Here is a 10,069-nt window from a genome sequence, read left to right as displayed (position 1 = left end):
GATGTGACACATGCGTGTAGGAACCGCCCCACGCATGCCGCCCATGTCACGCGCACCCCTCCACGCCACGCTGCACCGCGCACGGGTCGTGGGAAGCGCAGCGCGCGAAAAGTTTTACCGCGGTAAAAACTGCCCCGCCTGCCCGCGCACCGTTTTGGGCCTGGCCCAACAACGTGTCGCACTTATGTGTGGCCCAGGCCCAGGGGCTCCTGTCGGTGTACAAAAGGAGGAGCGCACTTTTGTACCCCTTTAGCTGTGCACGGGCAGTTGGAGCTGCGCCCACGGTCACACCAAGCAGAACAGGGGAGGTGAGCCAAGGTAAGACCGAAGCCCAAGATAACCAGAGCAATGCCAAGGCCAAGAACACAAAGACCAGGGGGAGGCAAGACCCTTGCCGGTGCAGCTCGCCCCACACCAACAGAGCGAGCCATCCTTGAGCCCACGGTCTCCAACATCACATTGGGCCAGGGCTCGGGAGGCACCTCCATGGTGGCATGCAGATCTTTGTGAAGACAAGGAACACTCAAGATCAGATGAGGATTAGAAGACGACGATCCTCGGCAGGATCCTTGCCGAGGAAGGCCACCAGACCCCCAGCAAGGTCCTTGCCGGGGACGACAGCGCGCCACGGCAAGACCCTTGCCGGGCCACCCGGCAAGGCCCTCACCGAGGACGCCAACAGGGCCACTACCAGGCCCGCACCAACCAAGTCTCCACCACCGTTCACATGCGGCTGCCAGCCCAACCAGCTGGGCGGGCACCTACGTGGGAACATGCAGCTCCCAGGCCAACCCATCAAACGCCTGCGTGGCGGCATGCAGATCTTCGTGGAGGCTCCACCACCGCGCCACCTCAGCTGCCTGCCTGCCTACATGGCGCCACATGCGTCGGTAACCCGGGTGCGTGTCAAAGCAAGGAGGAGCGGCGACGGACGGGACGGGCCTCGCCCCCGTTCCCGATAAAAGCAAGGGGACACCTAAGCTACGCATTAAATGTGTGGCACTCCGGCTCAGAGCAACCGGTTTACCATGCATTGCCAGCCCAGAAACCATGTCTTCTGGCAACACACAACATCTTGGTACGGAAAACAACCGCTTTATTGATGCTAGCGGATCAGAGTTTATATTACAACAGATGTCGAGGCCAAGCAGCAAGCCCGGTGCGGCTGAACAATATGTACATTATTTAGTGAACATAAAGGGGCCTTGATCATAACAACTATGCGGCAGCGGAACAACATCGTAGCGGAAGCTCCATATCACAGGGACACCGATGTGGACACGATCTAGACTCGAGCAGCACTCCTTTCCAACGAGACTTTCCTGAAATCTGGCATAACACGCCAGGTCAGTACATTGAATGTACTTGCAAGCTCACAACAAGCATAATCATAATGGCAAACAATATCATGATAATTAACCAATTAATAATAATGCAACACTATATGTCCAACATGCTGTGATCATGCTCGAACGTCCCTCGGGACGGACTTACCAACCGTGATCATTCTCGGATCCCAAACAAACCACCATCGTGGTCTTGCCAAGAGTAACTCGTGATCCTTACGGGGATCACAACCATGACCAATATCTAGTCTCGAACATCTCGATGGCCTTTCTGCCATCATCAATAGTGCAAAGTTCATAACTCAGAGTGCAAATTTTATTAAACGTTGACTCATGGTGGACCTACTACGAGGTGTCCGTAGCCGTGGACTCGGCTATCGATAGATTATACACTCTGCAGAGGTAGCACACTGTACCCACACCACGGAACACATGGCCTCGCACTCCCATTCGGGTGGACCAACGACATTCCAACGAAACCCTTCCATTGCCATGACACTCTCCCGGCCACTCCGACCGAATCCCCAACGGGCTAGTCCTGGGTGGCCCCGTGTCTATCAAAGACACAGCGACCACCGTCATGGCCAAAATGATCCCACTCAGGGACCCGGTACCATAATCTCAACAACGGGCATACAAGGTTATGCCTGCTTACCGGGACAGGGTAAGCACGACGTAGCCTTCCCTAGTTGGAGGCACCGACCAGAGGCAATGTCAATGGACCGAATCAAGGCCTTCCCACAAAGGCAAATGTGGTTGCACTGGGAAAAACTCGATTCAGCGGCACCATGACCCAGTCAATGATATATTCAAGTTGAGTTATATTCAGGTTCAACTTAAAACGAAAATGACCGGTGTCATAGCATGCCATGAAATGCAAAAATACACATGCATCACATATTAACGAAACTGACTGATGTCAACCATATTCACACTAAGCATAAACCTCAACAACTTATTTTATTTTCTCGATCTAGGTAGCTCACACTTTAACCAAAATATTTTGTAGCAAGTTTGATTATATTCTCATGCAAGAAAGTAACTTCGATAAATTTCTCACATGCATAGCAAAGATTATACCACAAACAAATCCTAATATCTTTACCAACCAAGTTAGGTTCAAACATTCTGTAAGTCAATTAAAATGACTAAACAAGTACTTAACAGAATATTTTCTAGCAAATTTTACTATTTATTTATGCAAGAAAATAACTTTACGTAATTACTAACATGCATAACAAAATTATTCTTATCATCACCACAAATAGATCTTAGCTTTGCTTTACCAACTAAGCTAGTTTCAACATTTTGTAACTCAAGCATAATAACTAACAAACATTTAGCAGAATATAAATAACACAATAGTTATTTAAATGCATGGATTAATCATTTCATTCAAGTAAGAAAATCATAAATATTGAAATGACACCATGAAAATGTTGTTGTGGCTTGCCTTAGTGCAGATGAGGTTCAAAAGCCTTCTGGTGATCCTCAAGACAAGCCTCACCCTCTGAAAATAATTTTAAGCAAAAAAGAAAATATCAAGAACACTTCTGAAAATCACCAGAAATTCTAAACAGCTTAGAAAAATCTCATCTTTAGTGAGCTGCTAGATTTCTTTGCAAAGAACAAGATGCAAAAAGAATCAATTCATTTGGACCTATGGGTGAGGAGTTATGGTTGTTTGAAGTGTTCTGTAAATTCAAATGAATTTGAATAAAAATGAATAGACTAGGGGGTGACGTCGAAGGCGTAAAGCCCAGGGGCGCCACCACTTGTACCGCTTCGCGCGCGTATAGAGTGGCTGACTATTGGAAATATGCCCTAGAGGCAATAATAAATTGGTTATTATTATATTTCCTTGTTCATGATAATCGTTTATTATCCATGCTAGAATTGTATTGATAGGAAACTCAGATACATGTGTGGATACATAGACAACACCATGTCCCTAGTAAGCCTCTAGTTGACTAGCTCGTTGATCAATAGATGGTTACGGTTTCCTGACCATGGACATTGGATGTCGTTGATAACGGGATGACATCATTAGGAGAATGATGTGATGGACAAGACCCAATCCTAAGCCTAGCACAAGATCGTGTAGTTCGTTTGCTAAGAGCTTTTCTAATGTCAAGTATCATTTCCTTAGACCATGAGATTGTGCAACTCCCGGATACCGTAGGAATGCTTTGGGTGTACCAAACATCACAATGTAACTGGGTGGCTATAAAGGTGCACTACAGGTATCTCCGAAAGTGTCTGTTGGGTTGGCACGAATCGAGACTGGGATTTGTCACTCCGTGTAAACGGAGAGGTATCTCTGGGCCCACTCGGTAGGACATCATCATAATGTGCACAATGTGACCAAGGAGTTGATCACGGGATGATGTGTTACGGAACGAGTAAAGAGACTTGCCGGTAACGAGATTGAACAAGGTATCGGGATACCGACGATCGAATCTCGGGCAAGTAACATACTGATTGACAATGGGAATTGTATACGGGATTGATTGAATCCTTGACATCGTGGTTCATCCGATGAGATCATCGTGGAACATGTGGGAGCCAACATGGGTATCCAGATCCCGCTGTTGGTTATTGGCCGGAGAACGTCTCGGTCATGTCTGCATGGTTCCCGAACCCGTAGGGTCTACACACTTAAGGTTCGGTGACGCTAGGGTTATAGAGATATTAGTATGCGGTAACCCGAAAGTTGTTCGGAGTCCCGGATGAGATATCGGATGTCACGAGGAGTTCCGGAATGGTCCGGAGGTAAAGATTTATATATGGGAAGTCTTATTTTGGTCGCCGGAAAAGTTTCGCACTTTATCGGTATTGTACCGGGAGTGCCGAAAGGGGTCCGGGGGTCCACCAAGGGGTCCACCAGCCCCGGGGGGCCACATGGGCTGTGGGGGGTGTGCCTTGGCCTATATGGGCCAAGGTAACCAGCCCCAAGAGGCCCATGCGCCAAGAGATAAGATAAACGGAGAGTCCTAAAGGGGGAAGGCACCTCCGAGGTGCCTTGGGGAGGAAGGACTCCTCCCTGGCCGCACCCTTCCTTGGAGGAAGGGCCAAGGCTGCGCCCCCCCTCTCCCTTGGCCCTATATATAGTGGGGGGAGGGAGGGCAGCAGCAATCCAAGCCCTGGCGCCTCCCTCTCCCTCCCGTGACACCTCTTCCTCCCCGCTTGCGCTTGGCGAAGCCCTGCCGGGATCCCGCTACTTCCACCACCACGCCGTCGTGCTGCTGGATCTCCATCAACCTCTCCTTCCCCCTTGCTGGATCAAGAAGGAGGAGACGTCGCTGCTCCGTACGTGTGTTGAACGCGGAGGTGCCGTCCGTTCGGCGCTAGGATCATCGGTGATTTGGATCACGACGAGTACGACTCCATCAACCCCGTTCTCTTGAACACTTCCGCTCGCGATCTACAAGGGTATGTAGATGCACTCCTTCCTTCTCGTTGCTAGTAAACTCCATAGATTGATCTTGGTGATGCGTAGAAAATTTTGAATTTCTGCTGCGTTACCCAACACTGACTAGCGGGCCCCGCTAGTCAGGTGAGGAGGAGGGGGAGAAGGAAACAGAGGGAGTCGCAGCTCCGCCGGAGCTCTCGCCGACGACGAGGGCTCCTTGGCCAAAACGAGAGGGAGGGATGGAGAGAGGGGACGGTGGCGCACCTACCCGTTCCCGTAGCGTAGCTAGGGGTGGTCGGACGGCATCAGAATCAACCTCGCAAGCGGAGGCAGAACGCGGTGGTCGCCGGAGATGAGGAAGACGGCGAGCAGAGGCAACTCCAGGGGCTCTAGGTGGACGGGATGGCTTCACCGGAGAGAGGCGGAGGCCCTGGAAGTGTTGCCCTGGCCTGGGAGGGGCTGGAGCTACCGCGGCGACTAGAGGGGATCGCCGGTGAGCTCGAGCTCGAGGACGGCGGCCAGCGGCCGGGCTACGGCTTCCTACGTGCTTGTGGGGTGTGTGGGAGTGGTGGATGGTGCTCGAGGAGGCTGGGGGCGGCTCCATTTATAGGCGAGCAGAGAGAGGGGTTCGGGCTCCGCCGGTGGACACCTGTCCACGGCGCCCGGCGACGAGCGGCGTCAGTGAGAGGGGGAGAAGGCGACGCAGCTCACGCGGCAACTGTTGGCGAACGGAGACGAGCACAGGAACGAGGAGAAGGCGACGAGCACAGTGCGCACCGCACTGTTGGGTTGGCCGGACCGTGCCCGTGCTCACTGCGGCGAGCTCCGGCGTCGGCGAGCGCCAGAGGGGAGTTAATGGCGTTGAGACGAAGATGGTGGCGAAGTTTGGCGCGCTACGACAGACGAGGGAAGCGAGCACGCCCGACCAGAGCGCTCGGCGGCACTCAGAGCGCGTCGACACGCATGCCAGCACCCCTGGACGAATGCGGTCACCGCGTGGACTATGACATCAGGCCGAGCTAAGCCTAAACTTGATGTCTGGTGTGTTGTTCATGGTAGATTGAGAGATTACCACACTTTGGTTTGGATCCAGGTGCAGTAGAGAAATTTTTGCATGCCAGGTAAGTTTCTGGTCAGTAACTTTGAGAGGTTACTGAGGTCAAATGGCTGGGAGTGTGAGGTTGTGCTTTGGAGGTTAGCTAAGAGTTACTAAGGTGAAGATGCACAAGAAAAACCAGGCACAATGGAGCAAGTAAAATGGTAGTTGCTGTAGAAACCACCATTTCTGTCCAGAATAGAAAATATTTTCTGCACCAAAAATATTCCAAAAAGTGATGAAATATTTTTGCTCAGGAAGGTGCCCTAGGGTTCAAAGAATATTTGTGAATTATCTCAGATTTTTCTGGGCCATTAAAATTAGGGTTGCTTTGGAGCATAGTGATCTAGCTAGGGTTTTTGAGAGAGAGATGAATATTTTTCATTTAAGAAAAATATTCCAAAGATTATTTTGGGGTGGATCAGAAGGGGAATGATGATTAGGGAGGGAAATGAAGCACTTGGGTGAAAGCCAAGGGTACCCAAGTGTTTATGTCCATATGAAAAGATTCAAAAACTCCAAGTTTCAAATTAAATCCAAATGAAAATCAGGAAAATGAGAGAGGGCAAAAACCAGGCTGTCACAAAATGCGTCTTGTCCTGTAATACGAGCGATAAGCTCATAGCACTGTGTGCCTTTCCACCTCCTGTGTGCCACTGTGGCAGCCCTTTCAACTATAAAAGGAGGCCCATGTCATACTGGAGAAGGATTCGGCTCTTTGGAACCACACACTCACCACAGCTAGTTCGAGAGCTCAAGAACTCTCTGAAATACACCCACCAAAGCAGGAGTAGGGTTTTACGCATCCTCGCAGCCTGAACCTAGGTAAATTATCCTCATGCTGGCTACTAATCCTGCTCTTCTCGCAGCCCTGCACCCCGGCAACCGTAGTAGGGATTCTTGTGATCCCATAGGTGTCGTTCCACACCGACACAAAAAGGTTTATGGATCCACTTAAAGTTTTCTACTTGGATCATCTTTGATCTATATGTGCTCGTGCTGAAACTCCAACTAGTTTAGTTGACGGAAAATCTTTAGATGAGCAGGCTCATTTTGTGTGTCACCGTTTGTCTGAAAAAGGGAGACTCTTATGGAATAAAATAAATTGTTTGCTATGTTACGCTTGGAATCTTTGTGAACTTTGTGATTTTACTTGTTGCTCTAAGAACCCTAAAAACACCTTCCCTACCTATGTGAGTTTAATGATAATGAAATATTATCTTCTTATGAAAAGGGTGTTTATAGTTACTATGATATTGAACAAATTGAAGAATTTGTTGCTTTTAAGGGTGCTTATGAAATTGCTTCTTTGATTGAAAAGTATGATATTTCTCTCTACTTAAATATTACTATGAAAACTATGCTTCTCATGCCTATGTTAAAGAACTTATTAAGAGAATGTCCGCTGCTTTGGAAGAAAATTATGATATGCATGAATCTGTAGATAGTTATGATTTCATTGGTTTGATTGAAATATCCCTTTGTCGGTGCCAAAACTGGCAGATCTCGGGTAGGGGGTCCCGAACTGTGCGTCTAAGGATCGAAGGTAACAGGAGACAGGGACACGATGTTTACCTAGGTTCGGGCCCTCTTAATGGAGGTAATACCCTACTTCCTGCTTGATTGACTTTGATGAGTATAGGGGTTACGAGAGTTGATCTACCTCGAGATCGTAATGGCTAAACCCTAGATGTCTAGCCTGTATGGTTATGATTGCGTCTATGGACTAAACCCTCCGGTTTATATAGACACCGGAGGGGCCTAGGGTTGTACAGAGTCGGTTTACAGAGAAAGGGATCTTCATATCCGAACGCCAAGCTTGCCATCCACGCAAAGGAGAGTCCCATCCGGACACGGGGGAAAGCCTTCCATCTTGTATCTTCACGGCCCATCAGTCCGGCCCACGTCACATAGCCCGGACGCCTGGGGACCCCCTAATCCAGGACTCCCTCAGTAGCCCCTGAACCAGGCTTCAATGACGATATGTCCGGCCCGCAGATTTTCTTCGGTATTGCAAGGTGGTTTCCTCCTCCGAACACTTCAAAGTAGTTGATCAACAGGAACTATATCCGGCTCTGTTTAATAGTTACAACCCACTACCACAAGGGTATAATACTTAATCAAAAAAACATGATATGTCTTTACTGACAGTTTTGCTGGCGAGACGTTACGTCTGGCCTCTTCATTATTTTGAATCATTTTTCAATCTCCCGTTTCGCGTTTCGAGACGCAGCCTCCGGTGACACGTCTTGTCAAAGCAGAGATCATGTCCCCATATTACGGGATTCTCATCAATACGAGCTTGGGAAATCCAACCGTGCCGTTCGCACGACCCCTTGGGAATAGGCAAGATTTAAGGCTTGTGGGGGGACACTTGATATTCACTGCCTTTATAAGGAGATAAGGATCCACCTTTTTACCCCACGCCTTCTTTTTCCTCAGCCAATCCGCCCTTGAGCTCCAGCGCCCAAGCTTCAATCCTTTCCGTCCCCCGCAAACATTCCAGCCATGTCCGGATCTGGAGCGAAGGGCAAATGGATTGCCTCCTCCGTCATAGAGGGGAACATCCAGGAGCTCCGGGAAGCGGGGTACCTAACCAAGGAAATCGCCCACCGGCTTCCTGCCAAAAAGCAGATCGTCGCCACTCCGGAGCCCAATGAGAGGGTAGTATTTATCCCCCATTTCCTTCGCGGACTAGGATTTCCCATTCATCCTGTCGTCCTCGGTCTCATGTTTTACTACGAGCTAGATTTCCATGATCTAGCCCCGAATTCCTTCCTCAACATTTCGGCGTTCATCGTCGTATGCGAGGCATTCCTCCGCATTCCTCCCCACTTCGGCCTATGGCTCAAGGACTTCAATGTGAAGCCGAAAGTGGTGGATGCCCAACACGCGGAGTGCGGTGGCGCCATGGTGAGCAAGCTTCCCAACGTCACCTGGCCCAAGGGTACCTTCGTGGAGACTGTGAAAGGATGGCAGCAGGAGTGGTTCTATGTCAGGAACCCCGTGACTCCACATGGGCCGCTCCTTCTGAGTTCAAGTCCGGGCCTACAATGTGGCTGACATCCTTGCTCAACAAGGGCCTTGACTGGGCATCGTTCGACGAGGTGATGACGCTGTATAAGCGCGTCAAGAGTATGGTAGAAAAGAATACCAGTCTTGCCAGCGTGATCCAGGTAATGCTCTTTCGCCGGATTCTTCCCTGCCAACGCCGGACTCAGTATATGTGGGAGTTTGACCCGACCAGTCCCTGGACCCTGCAGCGGTTCTTCGGCATGAAGCACGAAGAAATGTGGATGCTGCTCTTCAAGACCCAAAATACGTGGCCGAAAACAACCGAAGACCTCGGCCTCGACTGCACTCACGCAACGACTCCCGTAAGTTTTCTGATAACCTTATTTTGTAAATCCAAGGAGCATACTAAGCTTCCCATTCTTCCCACAGGGCTGGACGAAGAAGGCGGAGTGGATTCACTGTCAGGCGCCACTACCCGAAGACCCAGCTATTCCTCTGTTGATGAGGATGCTAGTCCCGGCGCCATATTAGGCGCCGGAAAAGAAGGCCAAGAAGAAGAGCAAGGAGGCCAAGGCTGGCCTGCGTCGTAAAGGCGCTTCAGACGTAGTGTCCGAAGACACCAAAACTCTCTCCTCTCATGACGAAGATGAAGAGGAGGAGGAAGAGAGCAATTTCCCCTTTAAGGTGGGAAAGAAGAAGAGGGCGGCTTCCGTGGATCTAGATACGGAGGCGCGCAAGAAAGGGAGAATCTCCCTTACGGATGATCCCGAGACGGATGCCGACGACATCCACGAGTGGCGCCCCAGGCCGAAGCCCCCTGGACGGATCATAAGTATTCAAAAGTACTGTATATATATCTGGTTTTTTGCCTTGTGGTTTTAACACGTTGAATTGCGTGCTGCAGCCCGGCTCGTGACCTCCCCCAACGATCCTCATCTTCTGGGAATTCGCTGGGTCCGAACATGATGGAGAGCGAGTCACCTCCGCCAGCCTCCCCCCACTGCTATGTATAACACCGAGGTGTTGTCCCGATGGACCCTCCAGGGTCAGGGAGAGGTGCGGGAAGCCACCAAGATGGCGCCAAAGGGTGATACCCCTGCTGCCGAGAACATGGGGGAACCGACCCCCATGGAGACTAGGGAGGGGGCCATGTCCAATCTGGCCCCCAACCAAATGTCATTTCGGAGACCCACACGGCTC

This window comes from Aegilops tauschii, chromosome 7 (assembly GCF_002575655.3).
Source record: "Aegilops tauschii subsp. strangulata cultivar AL8/78 chromosome 7, Aet v6.0, whole genome shotgun sequence".
Taxonomy (NCBI): Eukaryota; Viridiplantae; Streptophyta; class Magnoliopsida; order Poales; family Poaceae; genus Aegilops; species Aegilops tauschii.
The sequence above is the reverse complement of the archived record's forward strand: the minus strand, read 5'-3'. Positions refer to the sequence as shown.